At 40.4% G+C, this 14755-nt stretch overlaps 1 protein-coding gene across 1 annotated transcript in view; it reads left to right on the top strand.

Annotated features, from left to right (window-relative positions):
• The first annotated feature begins 12292 nt into the window (after window positions 1-12292).
• The window catches only part of CDH20 (cadherin 20), a 120921-nt gene continuing 118458 nt past the window's right edge, over window positions 12293-14755 (top strand). Inside the window, exon 1 of the mRNA XM_051799384.1 lies at window positions 12293-12595. The gene's annotated coding sequence lies outside the window, so the exon portion shown is untranslated. The remainder of the gene's footprint in view (window positions 12596-14755) is intronic.

Here is a 14755-nt window from a genome sequence, read left to right as displayed (position 1 = left end):
CCAATAGTATCTACAGGCTAGAGTAAGGATACATGTGTCTGAGAAGAAATTCACCTCACCCAAATTTGGAGTTACCAGCATTTTAATTATGTCTCCCTTTCTCGTATTAGAAAGGACCTCAGGACATGAATGAGCTCACATCCCTTCCAGTCCTACTGAAGGAAAATTGTTGCATCCACATAGCCATGGCTTGGAAAGAGCATCAACTGGAAAAACTGTTTTCAAGAGACTCCAACGCTTCTAGATATGTGATCAGGTTACAATCAGACCACACAAAAATATGTCAACAGCTTGCTAGATACTTCTGCCCTGTAGCAGACGTCCAAGTCCCAGCTGCATTAGCCAGATGTGCTTCCTGCTCTCTTTAGGAAGCTGTTGCGTTTGTGACAAGGAAGGCAGGGAGCCCAAAGTGCACAGTGCCTCAGCCATCACTGATCACAGTTCTGCAGTATTAGCAGAATTCAAAGGGGAAAGCAGATTTGTATTAACATGCCAGAATGTGGCATGGGACAGCTGAGATATGGGCACATTTTTTTGCTGCCTTCTGAAGTCTTCTGTCCTAGGCAGTTGCCTACACTGTGTCTTATGCAGCAACAGCCTTGACAAGAAGTGCAGAACAAAAGGATCTGGAAAAGAAACTATAACAATTCTGAACAATTCAGAACTATAAGCCTAGTTGTTTGGTTGTTGGTTTGTGGTTTTTTTCTGTGGAGGAGACAGGATCAGGATCTGTAACCTTCTGCACTGAAAAAGTTTATACCTAGAATAAAAGGAATTACATCTTACGTTGTAGCCTTTTGTGCATATGCATGTCTGCTGTCTCTACTGCCTGTTTTTGCTGGTTGTCTTCCACACCACGATATTACTGATAGCATATAACCTTGCCATTTTGGTAACGTGTCCAAGGCAACCCTACTTCTGTATGTGTAATATAGAGCAACTTCAGGTATGTGTAATAAGTCTAATCAGTTTGAGCAATTGCAGAGCTGTGTACATGTGAAGATCAATTTTGTACTGCTGGAACAACACAGCTCCTTCTCAACCCCCCACTGTGCTACTGCTTTTAGAGCTACACACACTGACAGGGACATATGAACATAAACGCTGTGAAAGCAAAAATTAAGGGGCTGTGGGACCTGTGCTGTCTGAACAAATATAAGAGCCCCCAAGTTTCAAATGAAATGGAGTGACACAGTCCTCTAAAAAAATACCATGAGGGAGAGAGAGAAATGTATTAGGATGCTTGTAGGTCATTGTTAATTAAAAAAGCATCTGATTATCATTAACATAAATTGTCACTGAAGGAAATGGGGCCTTCGTTGCAGGAGACAAACTGGCTGAGTTAGCTTAAATTGCCTGGAGTACGTGTACCATGTGATGGAACCAGTGAAGAAATTGAAAGCAAGTTAAAAATTTGCATGTAGGTAACTGATTCAGAAAACAGTTACGCTGATGTTGAAGCAGTGTTTTGTTTAATTGCAATAGAACCAGTATAGGTAAGGTTTGAGCTGAAGTTGTAGGAGCAGCAAATTTACTATAGCTGAAAACAACATCCCTACATTTCCAAAAGCTAACACATGAAAGAGAGCAATGTGAAAAATCAGAAACTCTTGATATTTAAGGGTATAATTCAAGAAAATAAAATCCTGTCACCTAGATTAACTTGTATCTCTCCACTTCCCAGACAGTTCTGTGCCAGGCACTATGATAGTTTGATTTATTAATCCTTTCCTACAAATGATTCCACCTAGTTAGACTTCAACTTGGTCTTCTTCTTGCTCCAGAATTCATTCTGCTTTTCTCTGGGATTGCCAGTGGCTATACCAGGAATAACCCTGTGACTGACACAGCCTTGGAAAATTGTATCTGAAACTCCACATTTTGAAGAGCTTTAGAAGTGAAAATGTCTTTTGTTCTGTTTCCTTACGGTGTGGAAGAAAGACGCTTAGAAAATCATCTGAGAGAAGGAAAAATACTAAATCAAGCAAGTAGAGCTGTAATGCTACTCAGATCTTTAATTTAGTTTCTGTGCTGTGCTTGATATTTACAATGCTGTACAACTGGAGGTGAGCTATCTTGGTATGAAGCTTTTGAATAATTTTGAATTTGCTTTTACTGTGTCTACAGGCAGTTTAGGAGCTGGAGTTTTGGAGTTACTTTGCTAAATTACCTTATTAAGTAATGTTATTGGGGTACTCTGCATTTTCTTACAGTCTCTTCATTTTATCTAGTGTTATAGTTGCTACCCAACTTAGCAACTAGCAGACTAGTGAAGTTTGCCTTCAGAGTACAAAGCACTGGAGGGTAGCACAGCAAAAACTGTAATTTAAAAGTACTTGTCTCAAGCAATGTAATTCAGTGACTCCACAAAATCAGTTTATACCATCAGCAAACAAAAATAGCTACCAAGACATATACACACACAGATATATGGGATAAGGACTAAGATAATATGTTATGTATAATATCATTTGCAGTTAATAAACTTGAGAAATCAAACTCATTCTCTTGCTTTTATTGGAGCAAAAAGGATTTACACGAACCACACATTTGCCCCATCTCCCACAAGTATAGTTATCAGGGTATCATATTCCTTTTGTAAAGTAGTGTATTTAGAGATCAGTTCCTGTGGGAAGTGCTGTATCATTAAACAATAACTAAATCATTTACATTATGATAAATTAATAGCTGGTAGAGTTTAGTAAAGAGTGATATCTCTTCTACAGATACTTTAAAAATAAATGCCTTATTTTAAGGGCATTTTTTAATGTTTTAATTTTCTTTCTCAACAGTCTTTCATTTTCAAATGAACAAAAGTCTTTCAAATGTGCAGGGCTGTTTTGAACTGGACACTGTTTCAGCATTTCTGAAATCATTTGAAAATATCCAGATCTATCTCCTCTATATTGTTGCTAAAAATGTCTGCTGAATTTGAAAGTAGGTTGAGCTCTCTAGAAACTCTTTCCTTTTTATGATTTTTCACCTAGACTTTGACTATGACAACCAGTAAGATGCTTCCTGAAAATGTTCTCTTTCCTCCTCTTAGATTTATCTCTAGCAGGTACCCTTCCTCTGCAGAAGGTGACTGGGTGAACTCTCTTCAGCTCTTGGACCCGAAGGGGCTATTGAGGGCGAAACTCTCTGTGCTGTTATCAGTTTATCATGGTTTGTTTACCTTAAAACTCTAAACTTGGAGTCCATGGTAGGGAGGTAGCCAGACATATAAACTGAAATTGTTGTTCCCAGCAAACAGACCACAGCTGGAATTATGACCTAGGACATAATGTTTCTGACAGAATGAACCTTGTTTGGGGCAGGGTCCTAAAAAAAGCACACAAGGTAAAAGTTTATTGACCAACAGTTGCTATTTCGAACCCTTTGGACATTAAATACATACTTCCCATATTAAAAATTTTGCTTCAAAGGAAAAAACATTCTGAGATGTTAATGCTCCTGTGTCTGAGCATTGTGACTTGTCTTTAAAGGAACTTGCTTTTCAAACAGTTCTCTACTCACCTCGAAAACTCAGATCCTTCCAAGGTATCCCAAAATTATAAAACTAGTCCCTCTCTGGATTTAAAGGAGGGCATTTTTTATTTTTCATTCCCCAATGTCTTGATCCCGGAGTTAAAGAAAAAAAACCTGTTCTGTTTCTGTTGCTGATATTCAATGATACTAAAATATGCATGTACAAAAAAGGCTCAATTGTGTACAAGTTCTTTGGGGAAAATGTTTGTTGACATCAACAAGATTTTTTGCTTGAGTAAGGTCCATAGGATTTGGTCTGATGGGTGTCTTGAGGTTTTCTGCCTGAATTGTGCTGTGATGACAGCTACAGTGACAGTAGTAGCAGATCAGATTATTTTTTTTAATACCTGTAAACCCAGCTCACACACAAGTATTCTGGAAAGCCCACTTCTTACCCTGGGCAGGTATATTTACAGATGCAAAGCAAAGTTTTACTTGCCTTTAAGCATGTAAATTAGACTCTTATGTGTCTGCTTGAGCACGCATGCCTCAGAATTAACTAACGTGCCCTGAACGCAGATTTTTACTATATTCCAGAGAAAGGAATGTCTTCAAAGGAAAATAAAGAAGATATATTTTTGTTGACTTTGCTCTTACTCTATCTATTCCAGGAAAACTGAGGACATATTTCACTTATGAAAAGCTACTTCAACCAGCTAAACAATCAAGTTAGAGTCCCCTCAACAGTAACATACTGCCTTTGTCATTTTTCATATATTTCTATATTTCATGTACTGCACTGATATGAAGCTTTTCTTGGAGAGCTTGTTTTTGAATCACTAAATAGTTGAACAGACTGTCACTAGAAAATGCTTTAGAACTTTTATGAACATACTTTTATTGTAAATATTAATTTACAGTGTAGCTATTTCAGTAACAGAGCTTAAGAAACAGTGCCATTATGATTTTTAGCTAAAATCATCTGTATTTTCTGGGTTTTATTTAGTAAAATGCTCAGTCGCAGATGGTAAATTTTAGTCAGAATTAATAAACATATAAGTATGTTGATCTGCAGTATTATTTTATCTTGTTTGCCTTTTCTGCGTAAGGAAAAATCTTTGAAAACCTTAAGCTTTATCACTATCTTTTAGAAAAAAAACATAATTACAATACAAAATTAGTTCTCTTTCACTGTCTGTTGGAATTTTGTGCATTTCCAGCTAATAGGCAAGTTAGTGTTTTCCTGCTTAACTTTTCCCCCTCCTTGAAGACAGGAATAGCATGCCAGATGACCATAAAAGTTACTGTGGTGAAATACAATACCCCAGTCCGGACTCACAGCTCTGGTCTGTCTTTGAGCTCTACCTATGCCAACTAAAACTGTGCCCCAGCATGGTGTGCTTCAAACGATTGCCTAAATTTTGCTTAGAGGGACACACAGGTCTGTTCATGGGGGCAGCCCAACCCTGCAGCCCTGCAGATGACAGCTCTGCCTCTCTCTGTGCCATACCCATGCCTGAGTTAACAGGGTCCAGTGCCCCATTCAGAGGGGTGAGCTTGAGGCCCAAGGCCCAAGGCAATAACCAACGCCTTTGCCTTTCTTCACTGCAAGTTTCCCCTTTTCATTAGGCTTGAGATGTGGTAATTAAAATTTATTAGCCTGAACAGGACTGATGGGATTTACAGTGATATATAAAAGAAATGTCGAGTTGGAGAAAATGGATGAAAAACTGAAATGATAAAGTTGCATTGGTAGCTTGTTCGGGTAATTGAAAAACCTTGTTATGTTGTATCTTGATGGGTTCAAATAAAATATAGGTGCAATTTGTCTAGATCATGCCCGTAGCACACTACAAAACAGATTCCTCTCTTCTAGACTCAAGGAAGAGTTCAATTTTTGCCTGTCAGTGGGAATTTTGAAGGGATGAGGTGAGACTAAAACTTCTCCTTATTGATGTAGTTGACAGTCTGGCATTTTTTTCCACCACATTGTTTGCAGGTGGTCAGTGAGTGTTCGTCAAAGCACCCAGGGTCATTTCTGCAGAGAAGTCCAACACACCCATTTTTGTCCCACAGCAATTTCCTAGACTCTGTTCCCTGCACAGAGAAAACTGACCTGCTCTGGTGCAGTTTTGCCCTCAGAGCCACAGCTGAGGCTCCAGAGGCACCGAGGGATGTCTGCACTCCTCACCGTCCTGTATCCACACTGTGAGACCATTTGCCCTCAGCTGGATAGGACTTGCAGGTGACTCTGCTCAATAGATCCTGGAATTCTTTGCCTCTGATTGTCAACAGAACCAAAGCCCAGAAGCAACACACATGAAAAACACAGAAGGAGCACAGTTAATGAGATCCCTCTAAACTGCAATGAAATTACTTAGAGTTATTAAGTAGATTTTAAGATTAAAAAGATGCTATGTTTCTCTAAAAATGAGTTGGGTTTCTGAAGCTCAAGGCAAGCACCCATTGAAAATCCTAAATATTACCCTTTATTGTATCTTTCATTTACTCTCTATGTAATCCTAAGTCACTCAGAAGACTCCAAGCCATACCCAGCAACAGCATGATCTCAAGGAAATATAAAGATGGCAAATCACTTGTTACCTGTGGAAGTAAGACACAGGAGACACAGGGGGTATCTACTGCAAGTCCAGAGGTAGTTTGCTTTCTAGCAGACTACTAGCACAGCCGCCCTGTGGCTGAAAATTTCTTTCCATTAACTTTCTCAACACTTGTAGGCTGCAATTTCATTAGTTCAGGTGGTCAGGAGAAGATTTTGTCTCAATGTATTTCCTGTACAGTAGTGAAAACCTGTCAGACACTATTAATAATGCAGAGGAGTAACCAGGTTCTCAGATAGGCATTTTATAATTACATAAGTAGCAGCACTGTAGCAGTCACAGTGATCTAAGATTGTAACAGAAGCTAAGTTTGCAAGAAGTAACATCTTTTATGAAGCCAACTTGAGTATCTAGGGAAAAAAACAGACTGCATTTTACTCGGTGAAGAGCTTGTGTGCCTGATCCATCTTTTCATTCTAATCTGTTGGTCTAATAAAAATATTACCTGTGTCTACAAACCTTGCCTTGCAAATATCTGTGACTTGAATCAATAAATAGATATTCTTTGCACAATAGATAATCATAGGATAATACAGTGACAGAGAGTTTGTTGGTAGTGGCATGCAAGCTGCACACAACATCTTTTTAAATTTAACCATATTAAATGTATTTTGAAAAATACTTCCTATTTGAAGAAAAAAGAAAGAGTACTTTTATTCTTATGAATGGAACCTGTAATGTGCTTGTGCAGTGGAATTCATCTTTCTCTGTCAATGTACTATCTTTCTCTCTTTCTCCATAATGCCCTTCATTCTCTGCTTTGTGCTAAGGATATGTATTGACTTTGCAGAATTGATGTAGCAAGCTGTAAATTATGTATTCAAAGAAAAAATCCCTGCCCTGTTCCCATAGAAAGAACATGAACAGTGCTGGGCAATCAGAGTTATACTGCATTTGTATTGTGACATTCAGTGCAAGCACGAAAAGCAGCCCAAGCACAGACGTCACGGACATAAGTTCTGACAATAGAAGCCTATTTCTTTTAATATTCATATAGAGACATCTGAAGTGTTTTTCCTTCTTCATTTTATTTCTTTTCTACTAGCCCTTGTCATCATGCACAGGGACAAGACAATCCTTTGTTACTTACTGTTTTCTCACTGCAGACAAGGGTGTAACTAGTAATTTCACAATTGCTGGTTTATCAGCCAGCATACTACCTGTGATTTGTCCACAGTAAACACATCATATCCTGTGGTACAGGTAGCACAGCAAACAATTAACTCCTTTTGCCTAACTGGTGCAATTAGACACATTCAGAATTGTTTTACTAAACGACTGGAAGAGCAGAAAATCTGCTATTCAGCATTCCATTAGAAATGTTGCTGGAGAAAAATTGTTAATAGTTGTAGATTTGTAATAATACAGTTGGGTATATTTTGCATTTGGAAATTCCACATGCCATATGACAAAAATAAGCAAAATGAAATGGTGCAGTCAGGGAGAGGTCAGGACAAGGCCAAGGTGACAAGGCACTTCCTTGGCAGCTCCCTCTGAAACTTTTAGCCGTGCAAGCCTTCTGGTGTCCTCCATGTGGGGTGAAATTTTCAGATGTGAATAGGACTCCATGAACTTTCTTGCTGCTGTATTGAAACCAAATCAGATTTCAATCTAAACTAATAAAGTCCAGAGTTACCCTTGGGATTCCCTGGCACTGCTGACAAGTTTTAAAGCCTCAGTGTGAAGGAAAAGCTGATGCATCTGTTAGCAGGAGAAAAAAGATAGTGTTTTCCTCAGTGACTCCAGATGACAAATTACTCTCCTGAAGATACTGATGGAGTAGACCATGATCATGGTCTTTTTAGCAGAAATAAAAGTCCATTTTCAATTTATTGTCTTCCTTATGAACAGTCATTGAGAAAAAAGATGCTGATTCCTACAGACCTTCCAAGAAACAAAAGACTAAAACAAGACTAAACCGACAAACTGATAATTATATTTAAGAAGAAGGGGAAGAGACAAACAAAGGCTTTATTTCAAAGAGCAGGAGATTGATTAAAACAAGGCTATGCTTACAGACGGCTACTAGATTTGATTATATGCTTGAATAAGGTTTTACCTAATTAATATAGAAGAAAAGCAACTAAGAAGAAAGTCCTCTCATATTGGTCTTCCCCTACCCTACATAAACAGTGCAGAAGATAAATTAAGTGAACTAAGCCAAAACAGTGAAAGAAGCAGAGCGAAGAGAGAGGAAATCCCTCTTTTCTGAAAACTTTAAAGTTTTCAGACAGTGATAAACTCAGGTCATGCCTTGAGAAGGATTAAAATTAGGCTCTAGTCTTGAGCAAGGCCTGGGGACCCATCACTGGTTACTTTGAAGAAAAGGAGAGTGAAGGCCAAAAGAAAGGCATGTGATGGAGAAGCTTGTGTCTTGGAGCCTGCTGAGTGACAGGTTCCAAGGTACATCTGTATACCTGTGACACAACAGGTATACCCATATACATGTCTTTGTGTGGTGTGCTGTTGTCATTTTAAGTTCTCCACTGGATTTTTTTTGTGCATACACACTGTTTAAACAGACTGTACAGCATTCAGGAGTTTCACCATTGTAGCACATGCCATTCTGGGCTTTCTCAGATACAAGTAGATATGGTACTCTTCTGTGTGGACACAACAACTTGAAAGCTATTCCTACTACTGGTTTAGTGACATTTTACAAAGATGGATGTTATTTTATGACCAGACATATTCCTTTCACCACTCTTGTTAAATATGCATTACCTTGCTACGTCATTTCTTCAACAATGTGCAGTTTTCTTTTACTGCTTTGGAAACTTGGAAACTTACTACTTTTGGATGATGGCCTCATTTTATCATTTGGGATATGGAATTCTTTTTAATTAATATGCACTTCTTCTCTTTCTCAAATAGACTCTTAACTGTTGTTGCCTTTTGAAAAACTGTGATTTATTGCACAGTAAAAACCAATAGAGTTTAGGTGGCGATTAACTATAAAAGCAAATCAGTGCTTAAATGAACACCCAGTATTTGAAAAAGCCACAGAGGTGCTAAAAAAATACATCATATCTATTCCTCCAATATTTTCTGGTGCAAATATCCCATTCTAGTATTTGTAAAAGTGAGTGTTTCCTGTTAGCTGCCTCTAAAAGGATTCCACAACACAGTCCATATCTGCAAAAATCCAAAAACTTTCTGTTTGTCAGAAGAATAATGAACAAAGCTGGATAAAGTGAGGCAGAGGTATAAGATAGAAACATAAGAGCTGTTGTATGACATGCAATGACAACATAAAAGTGGCAAATAGCTGTTTCCGAGCCTTCTCCTCTCTTGTTCCTTCACCTCTGTCATTTAGGTAACTTATAACTCATTTCTTGTTTCAGTTCTGAAAGACAGAAGACTATATGAACACATAAGCAATATCCATATATAATGCTTTGTCTTCCAAGTCTTCCTTGTAGGAGAACAGTATAAATATCTTGCAGCATACAAAAATCTCTTGTTCAAACAGTGATAGCAAAATGCTTCTTTCATCTCTTGGAAAGCCTCTAAATTTTAAAACTACTCAGCATGCTGCATTCATTAGTATTTTTTTTACTCTGTTTGCATGGGTTTAGAATTATGTATAGTAGGTGGTAGGGAGAATATCAAGTACTGGAGAGTAAAGATTAACTTCTTTCATGTAAAGGACATTTAATCACAACTGTGCCTAAAAAAATGCTCTAGATTCAAGAATTGATTTTTATGGTTCATGTAAGGTTTGAGAGTTAGGTTCAGTTACTTTAATTTAAAATTCTAATTTTATTTTATGGTTTTGAGGAAGGAGGTGAGATACTTCATCCGCCTGTTCTTTGTGTGAACTATGCATGTGAATGTTTGAAACCTTGTCTCATTTTTCCTGAAAATGCTTGGTGATTGAAAACGTGTAATGCTGAGATGGGTGAGTTGATGGACACACTCTTTGCAATGTACTCTCAACTCTGATTTCAGAGGCGCAGGAGAGCACTTGCCAGATTGTGTGATTCAGCCGTGTATCGGGGAGGGGAGCATGAAACAGTGATAATGTAAGTTTATCTTATTTTACTGTATATCACAGTAACAGGTCTTAGAAAAGATAAGTCACAGGTACATTAGTGAAACGCGTCCCTGTGAAGGAAGACAACCCATGAGGTAGAATTTAGGGTGTGTAGCTAAATCTGCTTTAGTAAACACAATGTTTGGATAACCCATTTGGCTATATATGTGAAACTGAGGTGTTCATGAATTAAATGCATGGATTTTTTTCTAGTGCTTACTCTGTATATCATAGAATTCCCTTGGGTTTTCTGTGTCATATGTGAGTGTTGCACTGTATACTATATATTGATCCTAAATTATAAGCTTAAACAATAGATAGCATGTGCATTTTATTTTCATGGTGCTGTGGTCCATGCAATAATCAAAGAACATCCACTGCAGTTGCTATTCCATTAAAGCTGTCATACATATTTTATTCTGATATTTTTCCCCTCACCGCAGTCCAACTTGGGGGTAAAAACAAACTCACAGACTACACTCAAACGCAAACTTTTCAAGTGGCATCAGTTTAGCCTTTAAGATTATATTCAGACTTATTCTGAGTATCCTATATTAAAGCAGAGAAGTGGAGATATGTGCATATACTACAGGAAGCAAGTGCATTGATTCAGTAACCAGCTCGATTCTAGGAAGAGGTCGCTGCTCTTGCAATCAGACTCCCAGCAGCAATGGTGTACTGATAACTTTCTAGGAGATTATTACAGGTATTCTGTCCTAGTATTAGGGAGAAGTGGTATTGAGGATAAGGCATGTTTTGCCTTATCATTATCAAAAGTGTGCCAAGTCTCTGAGGCTGACCAGGGATGCTGACGAAGGCCATTTCTGCCTCCTCAGACTGTTACACTAAAAATGCTCAATCAGCCACCGGAGTCCAAAGATGATCACAGAGGAAACTGTGAGAGCATCATAAGGCTTCCCAACACACCTAAATATTCATTTATCATAGCTGTAATTCATCATTTGTTTTGGGCACTTTGCCAGCATACAAACTTCCAACAACTTCTCTCCAGAGATCTGACTGCCCTTTTTCTTTTATAATGCTGAAGTGACTATGTTACGACCAATATGAAAAATGCAAGGCCAGAAAACTAGCCAGTGAGACCTTAGTTCTGCAAATAATCATTCGTGTAAATCTGAAGAGAAGAAAAAAAAACTAACAAAAAAATCCAAACCAAATCTTGACTTCTAATCTGAATCTTCATCTCAAGATCTAATTGTTGAGGGACTGGCAGCATCCCAGCTAATCAATAATGGGATTTAGAGTCTCCTACTGCCAGTCACTGGGTTGGCCAGAGACTGCTGGGGCACAGTTCTGCTCTGAGCTTAGTGAAGTTGCTCGAGATTTACCAATTTAACTGAGATCGGGAATGGGCTCTGTGCTAGCAGCGAAATGGAGTTATTACTACAGGGAGCTATTAGAGAGGTAATAACCTTCTCACACCCAAGTGGACAAGTTTCCCTATCTTTTTCAGACATACACATCATCAAAGTTGGTACAAGCTTTCTGCCTTTCCAGTCTGTGCAGAAAGATGAAGGCTAGCGCAGGGACAGCATAAGAAATACCTGCCCTCCCAGTTGCTTCAGGTCAAGATTCAGAGACCTGGTAGGCAGAAAGGATGCCTCGTCCTGCCACTGCCTTTGCTGCTGTTGTTCTGTGGATGGGGAATATTTCAGCAAGCCTGGCAGCTTTTATGAACACTAAAATGATCTTTAGAAGTGGATGTAAAACCCCTTTATTGTTTGGTTGTTTTTCCAAAGTCTTACACAAATCCTTCAGGAAACTGTACTGTTTGGCCTCTTAGAAGTAGTTCTGACATTAGTCTCAGGATGTTTATTAACTAAAATCGAGCCTGCTAAAGAAATTCAGCTTTCATCTCCGTACCCTTTTTTCTTAAATGAATGCTTGGTCCCTCTGGTGTGACTTTTGGTCTACCTCAGCAGCCCACTCTCTGGCAGCCCGTCTGATGATCCTCCCCGGATGTAACCAGCCCCGCAGAAGGGAGACACGGGGCTGCTCTTCCACAGCCGGGGAGCTGCGTGGGACCCCGGGGCAACAGCTGGGGAGGGGGGGTTCCCCGAGAAGGAGGGCGGGAGGGGGGGCGGCGCAGGAGGGCGCAGCTCCCCGGCACCAATCGCCTCTCGCAAGTCCCCGCAGTAGCGTCGGACCCGCCGCGATAACCACGGGCAGCCGAGCCAGGGGCAGAGGCGGCCACTGCCAGCGAGAGCAGCTCGGGGGAGCGGAGTGGCCTCGGGGCTCCCTCCTCCTCCTTCTCCTTCTCCTCCTCCTCTACCGCACAGCCCCGCGCAGCCCCCCCAGCCCAGCCTCCCTCCGCAGCCAGAGGCAGGAGCGAGCGGCAGCTCCCTCCGCGGCAGCGGAACAGGGGGCGCGGTGATGTGAGGAGCGCACCCGGCGGAGGAGGGAAGTCCCGTCGCCAGGAAGGCAGCCGGGAGGTCCTCCACGCTGCAAGGTAACCGGACCTCTCCCTCGCGGACTTTTCCTTCTGGTTTTTTTTTTTCATCTTCCTCTCTTTTCCCTCGCTTTTTTCTTTTCTCTTTATTTTTGTTTCTTTTATTTCTTTCTTCTTTTTCCCCATTCCTTTTCTCTTTCTTTTTTTTTTTATTTCTTTTTTCTCCTTTACTTTTTCTTCTTTTTCTTCTGAGGGTTTTGGATTTTTTATTTTTTTTTTTAAATTTTAGTTGTTCCTTTTATTATTTTTTTTTTCTCCTTTCCCCGACTCCCTAGCTGTCCAACCACAGTCAGAGGGCGAGGAGGAGGCGGTAGGGAACGGAGCGAGCCCACACCGGGTCGCTCTGGAGTTTGCCTGGGACAGTCTTCCCCCGCTGTCTGCAGGTGCACTGCCAGGCGGGCAGAGCCGGGCAGAGCCGGGCAGGGCCGGGCAGAGAAGGGCACGGAGCGTCCCGGCGGCGCGGCTGCCCGTCGGGAACCGGGAGCAGGTCGGAGAGACAGAGAGGGGGCAGAAGGAGACGCCCGGGGCACGGAGCGGCTCCCTCCAACTTTCCTGGGGCGGAGAAGCCGGGGATCAGCCTCGGGGATTTCCGCAGAACGAGAAAACCCTATGGAAAAAGCTGTGCATGTGTGGATGCTATGCAGCAGGAGATGGAAACTATCCCCCCACGCCCCCTCGCCGTGGTTCCCGAGGAAGAAGCGGCCCCCCCCACTCCGGGGGGTGTCCGGGGGCTTCGGGGCTCGGCGGGCGCTGCGGGAGCGGCGCGGAGGGGTGCGGGGTAAATGGTACATGTTAAAAGATACGGAAGGAAGAGACCCAGTGGCTGGGACATAAATCAGGCAGAATATATGGGGAGTTGATGAGAATAGGTCTTTTCACCCTTAAAAAAAAAATAGCTACTTTGGAAGAAAAAGAGGAGGCTGATTATTGGCATCCAGCTCTGAAACCCAGGCAGCTGATGCTGAAGGGAGCCAAAGGGAGCAGTTCTTCTTGGTTTAAAAACAGCAAGACAGTCTCTGCCAAAGATTGCTGTAAACACTGAATAAAGATTTCATTGTGGCATGGTGTGACTGGAATAATTAGGCAGTTAATTGTTCATTCTGATCTTAAAGTGCAGTAATCAGTCGTGCACAGTAGGAAAAATACGGGGGAAAGGGAGGAAGAATAGCAGTAGGAAAATGATCGGAAAATGTATCACTTTTTCCTATTCTGCAGGTTTTTGTTTTTGTTTTTTTTAATGTGGGTTGCTTTTGTGTGTGTGTGTGAGACTGGGAGCACGTGGGTCCCGGTATATTTAGATAGACGACACCTTTGTAAAGCTGGGGTGTAATTGTGCTTTTGCTGCCGCTGCGTCAACATCATTTTGGGCTGGACCAAATCAAGTTATGAGACTTAAAGAAATCCTATTTTATGGAAATGAAATCTGAAGATGCCTGGAGAATGAACATCTTAACTAGATTGACTAATACCAATTAATGCATTTTACTTATGTGTGCACTTTATTGCCAGCTCAGCAGGGATGAAAGCTAATGGTGCCAGCTTTTGTGCTGCTCTAAGACATTTCTCAAGCAGGCACACAAGGCTTTAATGGTAAACTGTTTTGAGTTCTTAACACTGTGATTGTGTTCTCATTCCACTCAAGTTTCTTGCAGCAGTGACTCTTGTGGCAATCTAATGAAATGATCTCTTGTTATGCTGTGTTAGCTATTCCCTGTGACACAGCAGGAAGTTACAACCTGTGTGCTTTTCGTACTGGAGGTGGTGATAAGTTGTTGAGTAAGATGCACTTACAAGTGATAGAATATGACTTTCTGATATTAACTGGAAGATGGCACCCTAGGCAAAAAATGTTTTACTTTCTTATATAGTATGTTTTTCCATACATATATACATATACACACATACATTCTCACTAAAGAAGAATTATTGTAAATTAACTCTTAAAAAGGATAGAAAGATGTTATGTTTAAAAATAAAATAATAAAAAAAAAAAACTTTAAAAGCAGTCCATAGTCATTTAAGCAAAGTAAAAAAATTGCTCATAGTCAAATTGTAAAGGAAAAAACTCATCCTTTGTATAACTTCCTTGACTTTAGAATAGGTATGTGAAAGACTTATTTGACTGGGAGACAGCTATGTAGCCTGCCCATTCATCATAAA

Source organism: Manacus candei, unplaced genomic scaffold (assembly GCF_025592945.1).
Source record: "Manacus candei isolate 608988 ecotype Guabito, Panama unplaced genomic scaffold, ASM2559294v1 h1tg000049l, whole genome shotgun sequence".
Lineage (NCBI taxonomy): Eukaryota > Metazoa > Chordata > Aves > Passeriformes > Pipridae > Manacus > Manacus candei.
This window is presented reverse-complemented; position numbering and strand designations above follow the sequence as displayed.